Consider the following 12781-nt stretch of genomic DNA (forward strand, 5'->3'; position numbering starts at 1 on the left):
TTACTTAAGCTGTATTTGTAGCAGTAATTACTATTAGTTGACTGAAATGCACTAATATGTTTGCTATTTCTCAAAAATTGACTAACTCTTGTAATGCAATTAGTACTACTTCTTCTTTTTCCTGTTTAGCCTCCGGTAACTACCGTTTAGATAATTCTTCAGAGGATGAATGAGGATGATATGTATGAGTGTAAATGAAGTGTTAGTCTTGTACATTCTCAGTTCGACCATTCCTGAGATGTGTGGTTAATTGAAACCCAACCACCAAAGAACACCGGTATCCACGATCTAGTATTCAAATCCATGTAAAAATATCTGGCTTTACTAGGAGTTGAACGCTGTAACTTTCGACTTCCAAATCAGCTGATTTGGGAAGACGCGTTAACCACTAGACCAACCCGGTGGGTTAATGCAATTAGTACTAGCACAAGTAATATGTTAGACACTTGTGTCCTTTCCTGTCCTGTTTATACTTCATCCGCTCAGAACTTATATTCAAGCAATAGTTACTACTACTACCAGAGTCTAAGGGTTCATTATCAAATGCAAATTCCATTTGCATTGAATTCTTTGCATCTATAGATTCAGATGAACTAGAAATACTCAAAACCTAATAGCTGATTTTTTTATTAAACTACACTATATATCATTGCTTATGCATTGAATGTAGAAATCATTTTAATTAAAATGCCCTTTACAGTGATTTATTTATCATTTTGTTGTTAATAATTAAAATAATTTCCTCCCCGATTACTAATCGCTCCAAGATTTTTTAGTCATGAGCATCTCTGAAGTAAATGCTTTATGAGGAATATAAAAAATACTACAACAGTCTATTAGTTTAGTTGTGAATGTGATGCGACTTCTTAACAGTGAGATTATACTAATTGATCGAATTTGTATTTTTTACATTTTTTAAATATTTTACATTACATTATTTTAGTATTTTAGAACTTTTTAATTTTTTTCAGTCTGAATTAATGTATTAGTTTTTGAAGAGGAACATATAGGTAATAAGAAAATAATTATTACACATTAATCTATTTTATAAACCGGTTAATTTTTTTTCAGGTAAATTCGATTCAAGAGGTATTGCAGAAGGTGTTAGTCAAAAACTTGGAGCAGTTTCAGAATTGAGGTTAACCGTACATTCTGAAAGTGGGCCATTCTTAGTGAAGTAAGTTTTATTTTTTGTATATTAAAACTTTTGCTAAACTTTATTTTAGATTTATAATTGTTGTATGAATTTTGGCCATTTAAGTTGCATTGAGAAATAATTAATCAAAAAATGACTGTCATTACTGTTTTTTTTTTCTGAACTATAAAATCTGTACATTGGTAAATAACCCTGTAATTATATTAAATTCAATTATTACTAACCTAAAATTGAAAAGTCTCAAGAACCACTCGAGCTACTTTTGAAGTAAAAGTAGATTTAATTTATGATGACCTTAGAAACTAAAAACGTTTACTTAAATACTATATTATTCCCGTTGTTTTATTAAGAATGTTTGAATATTGTTTATTGTAACAAATGCATTAAAGGAAATAGTTTATTAGATATATTAAAGTTAACAATCATAACTGAGGATTGTGCCATACTTATTCATTTATGCAACATGGCCTGCAGACTGACAAACATGAATACAGATTTAGGAGCATAATTATTAATTATTAACATAGCTTTTTTTGTGATTGAAGGTATCATACTGAATGTTATAAAATAGAGTATAAAAGATTTAAGAAATTAGGGGAAATTTTAATTAATTGTTAGAAACGGGTAAAAATAGAATACCCTTAGATTCCCTGTTGCTCATGCTGACTATCCTGACAAAATCTGTCATTTTGTCTCTAAAAGATTTAAAAGTAAATAATCAAATATGATGTTCTTTAGAATTCATTAAAACCGATTTGCTAATTTACAGATCAAAAACAGTTATAGTAATACAAAAGTTATAGTATACAAAAGAAATTTATGGAGAAAAACAAGAGAATATGTTTTTAGGGGCTTATGGTTGAAGTATCCATGTAATATTATGCATGATTCATAATTTCTTTTTATTTATCGCCTAACTGAAGCAAGAACCTTGCATACTTGTTTTCTGAAACGTTCAGTAAAATATATCTACAAGAGTCATTCAAATATAAACCGGAATTTGTTTACATATCTTTATTGATAATAAATAAAATTGCAAATATACCTTATTTTTCTATATAGTTTCTTTCAACAGAAATACATTTTCTCCATCAGATAGGTAGCTTCATGATCCCCTCATCAAAAAAACAAGATGGCTGCCCTGGCAACAAATTGCACCCATAATGCTTGACTGCAGTATCGTTATTGAATTTTTCCCTCCTAAAGCTTCTTTTAGGAAACCGCATGTGGAGATCACACGGTGACATTTGGACCCTACAATGGATGTTCAGGAGGTGTCTAATGAATTTTAGCGATTTATCACGAGTCTGAGCTGCTGTATACAGCTGTGTATTAACAAAGATGAGCCTGTTGTCAAAGATGTAACCGATTAGATTATAATTAAAAATGTGTTAAACTTTCACTCTGCAAAAGAAATGGAAAGTAACAATGAAGAAGATAACATAACTAAGGATTGGTTCTGGATGCGTTAAATAAGTTCATAAAAATTGCTGTTATCACTAAACATTGCAAAAATAACAAATCTTTATATTTTTTGTAACGACTAATTTAAAGAAAAAGAGTAGAAAGTCGATGGTCATTCAAAATTACTCAAAATGAGCCTCAAACAATGTAATTCAAGCATTAACTTAGTAAAATTAATTCATTTATTGTATTTGTCAATATATAATTCAAGCATTATATATTATCAACTTCAAGTTCTGTTGCATCATCAGTGCTGATGGCAAATAAAAAAAAAATGTTATGGAATCCACATTAAATAATAAACAAAAATGTATTGTTTATTGTAAGCGCCTTGTAATTGTTTATCGTAAGTATTGTGAAAGAAATATAGCGTTTTAACCTACTTTTTTTATGATTATTTTTGTTTATAACAATTTTTTTGTTAAATTACGTTCATAATAAATAAACCGTGTTTGTATTTAGGATAATTTTTCTTAATTCTAACTTTATTACTAGATGCAGTCTAGTAATCCAGTGTTGCTGAAATCCTGACTGTGACAGATTATTGGACTTCTAAACAAATTTAAGTGCAAAGTCATAATGATGATGATATTCAATCATCAAAAACTGTCCAAGATATTTTTATTTTAAATATTTCAGATAATTTTATAAATTTAATTCAGTCTTAACAGTCTTATCGACTAAAACTTAGAATACACTTAAAGTAAAGTAGCGGGATGATATTAAGGTCATATGTTAATTCCTTATGATAATAATTTTTAATTAGTAAAACAAAAGTTGCACCTCATTTTTAAATAACTGATCGTTTAAAAATACAAATGATCCATCAAGAAATCTTATTTTATTAAGGATTTAATTTTCAACAATGTCAAAAATTCTTAGTTATTTTAAAAACTCAGGAGTATATTAAGTGAGTATCTTGAGTGATAATTAACATTTTTATTTTCAGATTTTTATACGGGGTCAAGAAGCTAGATGACACCTGGTTTCACGGCTTCCAAGCCATTCTACATATTGACCGTGGTGCCATATATTTTGGAGCTGGTATACTATTTTAAAACGGTTCTATTAAATAAAATTCAAAACATAGTCTGTAAGTTAACATCAGCTTTTATGTTTATTTTATTTATTTTCTTACTTTTTAGTTTCATAATTACAGTAATCGTAATATTCACAAATTATTGATAAGTTATCATAAGCACAGATTTTTATATTCAATTATTTTGCGCTTCTTATTTTCTATACCGTAAAAATAATGTAAATTAAGCATACGTTATGATATATTTATGTAAAATATGTTTCCATGTTGTATATGTCCATAATATTATGTAAAGCTTTGCCAATCTGAGGACCAATTTAAAAAAATAAAAGAACAACTTATATTTTATTATTTCTGTCGTATTATTAAATTTTTGGAATGAAGTTTAATTTTGTATAGATTCTCATTTTAAAGCTTTTTTATTAGTAGATTCTTGAGATTAGTTAAATCTATTAAGTAGCATAAAATACTTCCATGTCTTAGAATCGATGATTGAATAAACACATTTTTTGGATTGATTTTTTTTAGTTTTAATAAATCACAGAGATAGCTGGTAAAATAGTGTTCATATCATTAGTAAGTAATAAAAAGATACAAGCACAGTGTATTTGAATGTAAAACAAAAAACTTACTATCGGTAACAAAAGTAAGTGTAATAATTCACTTAATATCTAGCCAATTCATCAATGTTCCTTAACCGTTTGATGTGCACTTCTAAATTAATTAATCTTAGTTTAATTACCGACAAATGTCTGGTGTATTTTCATATTTATTTTCTGTCATTATATTTGTACCACATATTAGTCACGATGAACATCTGCTTTCTTCTAAGCTGTGTACTTGATTCTAGAGTTAAGTTTAAAATCTGAATTTATGTTGAATTTAACTCTTCCCGCTCTGATAGTTGTAGATACTGACAAAATGAGAATAAAGAAATGCTACTAAGTGAATATGAAAGATTCGTAGTATATTACTGTAATTTGCATCAGTGTCTCCTTCAACAAGAAGCAGTAATAGATATAGAACCAAAAATTCAGGCCATAAGCATAAAATCCAAATATAAGTAAAAATATTTGATTTTAGTACAGTTCTATTAACCGATGATAACAGTGATATCCTTTCTGTTATTTTACTGTAAATTTATAAATAAAATATATATCAAAAGCAATCTATCGTTGTTCACAATTACACGTACTCATTATTTTTTTTGTACTGCAAAAAAATTCTAATATTTTGAATAGCGTGTTATCACACTATAGTACAATAATTCTCTCTGCTATTTATTAAATGTTAATGTATCTTATCCGTAGTTTTCAAGAAGGGTTTTTTAATCCTAGATTTAAATTATATAAATAATACACACGCCTAATACTTATTGTTTTGTTCTTATATCTGATTTTAAATGAGCATAGGTTTGCAGACTAATTATAAACTGTAAGGGAAACCACTTTGCCTTATTTCTAATGTTAAATTAGAAGATTTCAATTACATCTTCAGAGGTGTCTCTGAAGACTTATAATATAGCCTGGGATGTGGGTGATGAGGACATATCAGTCAAAAATCAAATTGTGATGATATTTCTTATTACAGTACAACTTTTGTTATTTTCCATTAATGTCGAGTGTTTTATTCATTCTAGCAGGTTGCAGTTCACATAACCGTGAAGTACATAGACATATGTTTAAAAAATGTTAATGCATTATTAATTAAATGTTACTCAAGTAACGGGTGGTATAATTTTTATCCATACGTAAATCAAGAACATTGTTGGAGATATTCTAAATAAAGAAAATATTATATTTCCAGAGATCATATAGTAGAGGTCATAAGTCTGTTATTTTCACCGAAAGAACACTAAGTGACGGGTTAGCTAGTTAATAATTTCTTTATTAGTTTTTTTTTATATGAAAGCTTTCATATTAAAATATTGCTCTGAAAAAAAAAACGTATATTAATGGATTAAATACTGAACCGACTAATTTTGTAATAAATAAGAAATCGTGAATTAAAGTGATTTCTTTAAGTTGTTGGAACATTTTCAGTCATGATTCCTAAAGGCAGGTAAATTAATAATCCTACAGTAATGTGTAATCAAAATTGTTACATCTAATCACAACAGAGAGAGTTATTAATTTTATGTCTGGTATTAACTGGCCTCAGAATGTAAAATAAAAATACGTAGTATAACTTAGTTTAAAATTTCAATTAATATTTTATCAACTTGAATTGTTTTGTAAACTTTTTGTCGGTTCATTACTTAATATGAAAAATAATTAAAAAAACATTAAAAATGAATAAATTTTTTTGTCGTATATTAAGTAATCGTCTTGTATCTTATAAAATAAATGTTTGCCGGTGATTTTTTTATACAAATATAAAATATTTTATAAAAATAAATCAGTGGTGATTTTTTTTACGTATATGTAGGGAAATTTCAGTGAGTAATTTGATGAAATTAGCAAAGTTATAAGACACTGCATTTTATAAAAGATAAGTCAAATTTTTACTTAGTATGCATATTTTGCATTACAGTACTTTATTAAATCAAAAATACGTATTTAGGAATACAAATCGATTTGTTGTATTAATTATAAATTGTTTTCCATTTACTTATCGTGTGCAAAAAATTTTTTTTAATTTTATCTATTTTATTTGACTTATTAATTTATATTCTCTTTCTTTGAACGTAAAGTCATGATAATTTAAAATTAGTCACAAACTAATGTACGGATTTTTTATGTATAGGAATTTAATCTTAATCCACACACCGTGCAGTGATTAATATGAGAGGATTAAGCTGGAGAAATATTTGTCGAAATTGTTGGCCAAGTACATCTTTTAATTTAAAAATTTCTAACTTTTTTATGATCATGTGCTTTTTATCATTTTTATTCTCTGTTTTACAAGTTAATTCGTACTTTCCACCTGTATCATTACCATCTGGTGTTCTGCCTGAGAATACCACTATTCTCCCATATATCTCTCTTCCAAGCCTTCTCCTTCATCACATCCATTGATTACAAAATTCTATAACTTATATCACTCAGACTGCATATATACAGTTTCCTTACATCATTATTTTCTTTCCATTCTCTTGTGTATCTTGTATCTTACTACTGTTCCCAAAAAACATAGTCAGCTGCTTGCAGTCTAGATCTATGAAGTTGTTAGCATCCAAGTCCCGCTGGCAAAAAGACAATTAGAATTTTGGATAACTTTATTAAATTTCAAGAGTATCCTTTCAAACTTTATTTTAAGGTTCTTTTGAAAGTTCTGTTTAGTCTATTAAATCTCTTTATCTTCTTATGAACAGATATTTGTGAACCGTAAATCATATTTTGAAGAAACAGATGTTTCTTTTAAATTGATTTATTAGAACCAAGAAACTCATCTCAAAATCTTATTTTCCATATCTATTTTATATCTCACTGGCCAAGATCCCTTAAAAACCTTAACTTTGTCTTCTCAGGAGATGTAGTAAGATTAAACATTTTTTTTGCAAATTCAAGAAGTGAACCCGTCATTTATATCTAATACGATAACTTGAACATCTTGAAACAAGTATTGTTAATTTGTCTGGTTTCTGCATATATATGCAGATGAAGTTATAAGATAACAAAGGTTCTTCTGTTTTGTTTGATATCAAACAAAACGATAGAAATATTACTTCTCATGATAATTTATGGTCCACATCTTGATTTTTTTTTCTGTTTTCAGCTCTACAAATCTTTGTTTCCTTATATAGGTTTTTACTCGCGTTGTAAGCACCTAATCTTCTGTAGAACCTATTTGAAATTGCTAAACATCTTACGTTTGATGCGACAGAAGAAATCTAGTAAAATTATTGTTTTATGCAATTCATACTTTCAAACTGATTTTCCTATACTTTCTTCTTTTCTTAGCTTTACATTCATTTTCCCCAATAATGTCTTGTAATGTCATAACTTACAGGCTCAGAGGTGTCAGACCTACCTGTAGGCCAGCTGCCTTGGATTTTTTTTTGCTAAAATTCATCTGAGAAAACTAAAAAAATTCTATTTCTTAATTAAGTTGTAGTTTCAAATCGTGACGTACAGATGGTATATGAACTGAGAAAATTTCATAAAGGTGACTTTTTTCATATACTGTTATTCGGTTCATTCTTTTAATATAAAATATAATGGATACTACATAAAACAAGTTATATAGTAGCTCTTTTAATGTAGGTTTTAAATGATTTAACATTAAAAAAAAATTAAGCTTCATTCAAGAGAAAAAGATACACTGAGTTATCAGTATGATGTAACTAACATAATAGATTAGATTAATTACTTATTTAAATAATTAAGAAATCATTTACCCTTAATTATTAATTATTCCACGATTTATATAATACCATTATTTGTGTTAGTTTATTTTATATATGTATTTTAGTTAACATGTACAAACTACAACCTACCTCCTGTGTATGAATAATTTAAAAAAAAGGCAAAAATGATTTTCTTGTGTGACATTAATTTTAGGTGAAATATTATTTCCTTTTACATTCGTTATTATATTTATTGTGGAATGTATAAATAATTTGATTATTGCAAATCTGTAGTATTATTTTTATATTGTTTTGTTAATCTGTTCGTGAATTATTTATTATTTTTAGAATTTAATTTTATTAATAAGTTTTTTGTTGCTGATTTTTAGTAAATGATCGGTGAAGTAAATAAAGCTAACCGAAATAATTTTAATATTACTTTAGTAACGTAAATATATTGTATTATTTTTAATGGAAATTATGAATAAATATTATAATATATACATACATTTATAAGCGCTCAAGTTAGTAATTTAAATATGCTTAAAATTATTTAATTTTTATTATTAAGTGTTTATTATTTAAGATATGGCTAATTTTAAGATGAAAAAAAGTTATTTTATTATCAGAGAAGTATCAAAAAAACTTTAATAAAACATGATAAAAATGAAATGCATTTCTCAAATGATAATGCGGGTACAAAGAATACAAAATGTCTGTTAGATTTACTTGTCCGTATAATTCTAATCTTTTTTTTTATTTTTGAAACTATCATAATTTGGCTCTTATTAATTTAAAAGAAAAGAAAAATTTTTTTAATTCGAGGCTGATTTAAATCGGATAAAACAAGCACGATACATATTACTGACTTCTTAAAAACGGGTGTCACTAGCGCCTATGAGAAAGAGGTGACCTGATTGATAGGCATGATGCCACAAAAAAATTTATTAACCTCATGCAAACCCTCTCTTCCAGTTTTCCTTACTTTTGTGTTATAATTCACCAATAATATATTCTGATGCAATCATATTCTTTTTTTTCAAAAAAAAAAAAAAAAAAAGAAGCTTTCTCTGGTCCTCTTCAAGTCATTTGACTCTTGAGGCTTAACATGCCTCACTTATATTTTAACTCGGCTCCATAATTCTGTTACCCAGTTAAAATTTTATTGTTATTCTAATTAACGGCAATTAATGACCTTAAAATTAAGAAAATACAGCAAACTACATTTACTGCACAAATAAGGGACACAGATATCTGAACTGCAATTCAACAAGACTACAATCATGTCAGGAAATGTTTGCTATATCATATCAAGATTATTTTGTTAATCTTCCTTCCTTCTTACCAAACTTAATTTGCTGTTAACTTTTTGAAATAGTATTACTTTCCGATAGTGATTTCAGAATTCAGTTGTAAGTTATTTTTAAGTTAAAAACTCAGTAGCGGTAAACGCCAACATTAAAAGGTTTTCTTACTTTTGTAATAATTTTTTATTTATTTCCTTATTGCTTTATACTGTACAAGTTATAAAGAAGTGGGATTTACAGTTAATCAGATCTGCAATTTACAATACTGTGAATTTTTATTAATAGTTGTAAATAACCCTTCTATCACGATTACTGTGTTATCTTATAAAAGCAGAATAGAATTAAATGAAAAATCTGCATTTGTAAGTGTCAAATTTGAAAAACAATGAGATAATTTATTTGTTATCACAGGTTGAGTGTTTTTTATTAAAACAATACTTAATTATTTTTTACATAAAAAATCTTTCGCTTTGTTTTTTTTTTGTGTGTTCCATGCTAGAAAAGCATATCTTTATTGTACATTAGCAGGTATATATATGATCACCACACAGTTTTCATCTGATTGCTGATCATGTATCACCTGTTCATGGGAATAGTAAATATTATTCCCATATCTTTATTGTACATTAGCAGGTATATATATGATCACCACACAGTTTTCATCTGATTGCTGATCATGTATCACCTGTTCATGGGAATAGTAAATATTATTCCCACACAAAAACTTATTAGCTAGTAGTTTTATTATGCACTGGAGTTTTGATTTGGTCAAAATTAAGAAAAAATGTTTTCTAATGTTACGTTCTTTATTTTTCCCATTGAAATTTTCTAAATTCTGAGCCGGAAATCAGAAAAACAATTGTTTTAATAAATCGAAGGATGTAAATTATATTTTTGTGTTGTTATTGTGGTTTTATTTTTTATCTTTTGTTTCGATAATTCTAAAAAAAATTAATTTAAAAAAAATTGTTATGAGAGAATTGCTTACTGTATAACCTTCAAAAGTAAAATTCATTAAAATCAGTATTGATGGTGTTATATGATGAGGAATTTTTCTTATCATTACTGAAATAATTCATATTAACTACTTACAAGGGCCAATTTAAACAGACTTTTTTTTAACGCTAAGCCATGAATAATCGTATTGTAAGAACATGTAAACTTGTATTTATTTGTAATTTTTATAATCGATTGGGAAGCCAAGAAGAGCTGAAGTTGAAATGTTTTGAGTTTTTTCATATCCATAAAAAATAATGTTTCTTCAAAATCTGTACGCTAATTTGTCATGAAATTTGAATATTTCAGAATTAAAATTTTTTAAAGAGGATAAGGGACTTAGGTACCTTATTCCCTAAAAAACTTTGATCGCTACATAATTTATCGCATTTGAATTTTTTACCTGCCCGTGAAGGTAAATCAAAACATTTAAATTTAGTAATTTATTTATAGCTATTTGAGTTTACTAAGGGCCTTGAAACTTTTGACACCGTTATGCATCTTGTTTATACTTCTAAATGATACTTGTTTTGAAAAACCATTCATTCCAATCATTAATCGCAATATTTATTTTAAGTGAAAAGTGAGGTAGCAAGTACTGATTTGATTTTTGTTAATTCAGGAGATAGTAGATCTGAGGAATGATTTTAAAATACCTTATCGGATTATTTTTTACTTTTCATTAAAAGTAGAATGCTATTTGAAAAGCCAAATAATTTCAGTTTTTTTAGTTCGCTATAGGTAGATTGCATTTTGAAAAAGTAAGGTTTCGATATTTTTGTTATAGCTAAGGGGTGTTAGTAGTAACTTCTTTTTTTTTGCTTGATGATGTCGCTACATAAGCTTGAAGCTTATGTATGAGATACGGAAAATGGAATTTTGTAGCATATGAAAAATGCCATGCCTGACCGGGATTTGAACCCAAAACCTCCAGATGAAAAGCTGAGATGCTACCGCTCCATCACAGAGACCAGATTTGTTTTCCAAATTCTATAACACTATATGTTCTACTCTGCTTACTGAAAGTAAAATGTTTTAAAAAATTTCATTTGAAATTTTTGTTAATCGGGGGCTAGCTCCCAAAAAATATTGCAATATTTCATTCAGTATTTGTCGAGGGGCTACAGCAATTTACTAAAGAAGGATAGGTCTTGAAACTTTCTGAACGATAGTATTTTTTTATTTTTTCCTTAAAAGAAAGAGCAGGATTTGAAATAGAATAGTCTGAATATCAAAATATTTAATTTTCAATTGTTAATGGGAGTCAGCAGGGCTAAAGCACAGATGAGGGAGACGTAAACTGTGAAGTGCTTACTTACCTGGCCGTGAAGAGTAATTAGTATTCGTTACTCTTGAATAAGTAGTTTGAAAATTTCATTTTTATATATTAAGTGGACTGTGGACTACACAGACCGGGAAAACTAAATTTTTTAACATTAAACTTCCTTTTTTTTACTTCAGGGCAGAGTGCAATATGCGCAAGAACAGTTTAAATAATTATATTTTATTTTCAATTTTAGGGGTCTAAGAGAGTTCGCTAAACTTGGACGGTATTAAATTTCTTGCACGATCCAGAAAGTAGATGCGTATCATAAAAGAGAGAACAGCATGAACCGAATGTAATTTTAAATCTTGGTCAGTTAGAGCAACCAAGGAGCATTAATTAGAACATTCCAGATATTATTAATTTTCACGCTTTCCTCTGAAAGTAGAATGCATTTAGAAAATAAATTGCTCGAATATATCAATTATTTAATAATTAAAGGGGACCACGAGCTTGCTCCTTGAACCAAAACATTTTTTTTCCTCTTAATAATCTAAATTTTACCGGTATTACATTTTTAATCGAGGAGAACAGCGTGCCTAACATTTTTTGAAAGTTTCTTCTTTGGAAGTCATTTAAAAAAAGAGCGCTTCAAATACTACAATTTTTCATTTTTTCCCAATATTTATTGTGCAGAGTGGTTTTGGGAGAGAGGGTTCAAGGGCTTTCAGACACCATATCGGTCGATGATCTGCTTCTGTAGAACTCAACATTTTTGTGATAAACAGGTTTAGTAGATTTTGAGATTATCTTAAACAAAACATACCAACTCTACCTTTGTATAACAGGAGGCATATATTAAATACCTTTATCAAAGTTCACGTTGTTTATTATGGTAATATTGTACGGAGATATTTAACATACTCGTAAACTGTGTATAGAAACACGAATAAGCGGCCGACATTATTTTTGTTTTATATACTTATACACCCCAATGGGGTGTTTTATCTGTACAGTTGATAGGCAAAATTGTATAAAACTAATCAAATTTTAACGGCAAATTGATCAAAATTATTTCAGAATAGTCTATTCAAAAGCAGCAGTCAAATATTCTTTTAAATTTTACTTCTGTTTAAAAGTCGTGAAGAAAAATAGATATTGTATTTAGTTAGTTAGAAATACGATGCTAACGGTTACTGTTACCAAAAGGCTTCAAAATTTTTTTTAAGTAGAAAAATTATTAAAATAAACACAAAATTACTTTAAA

General features: G+C 27.7%; 1 long non-coding RNA gene across 1 annotated transcript in view; it reads left to right on the forward strand.

Moving 5' to 3' along the window:
• Positions 1-12781, forward strand: part of LOC142320365 (uncharacterized) — a 54571-nt gene that overhangs the window by 14809 nt on the left and 26981 nt on the right. Inside the window, exons 3-4 of the long non-coding RNA XR_012755358.1 lie at positions 1072-1177; positions 3570-3713. This is a non-coding gene — a long non-coding RNA (uncharacterized LOC142320365). The remainder of the gene's footprint in view (positions 1-1071; positions 1178-3569; positions 3714-12781) is intronic.

The sequence above is a fragment of the Lycorma delicatula genome, chromosome 2, assembly GCF_047948215.1.
Source record: "Lycorma delicatula isolate Av1 chromosome 2, ASM4794821v1, whole genome shotgun sequence".
Taxonomy (NCBI): Eukaryota; Metazoa; Arthropoda; class Insecta; order Hemiptera; family Fulgoridae; genus Lycorma; species Lycorma delicatula.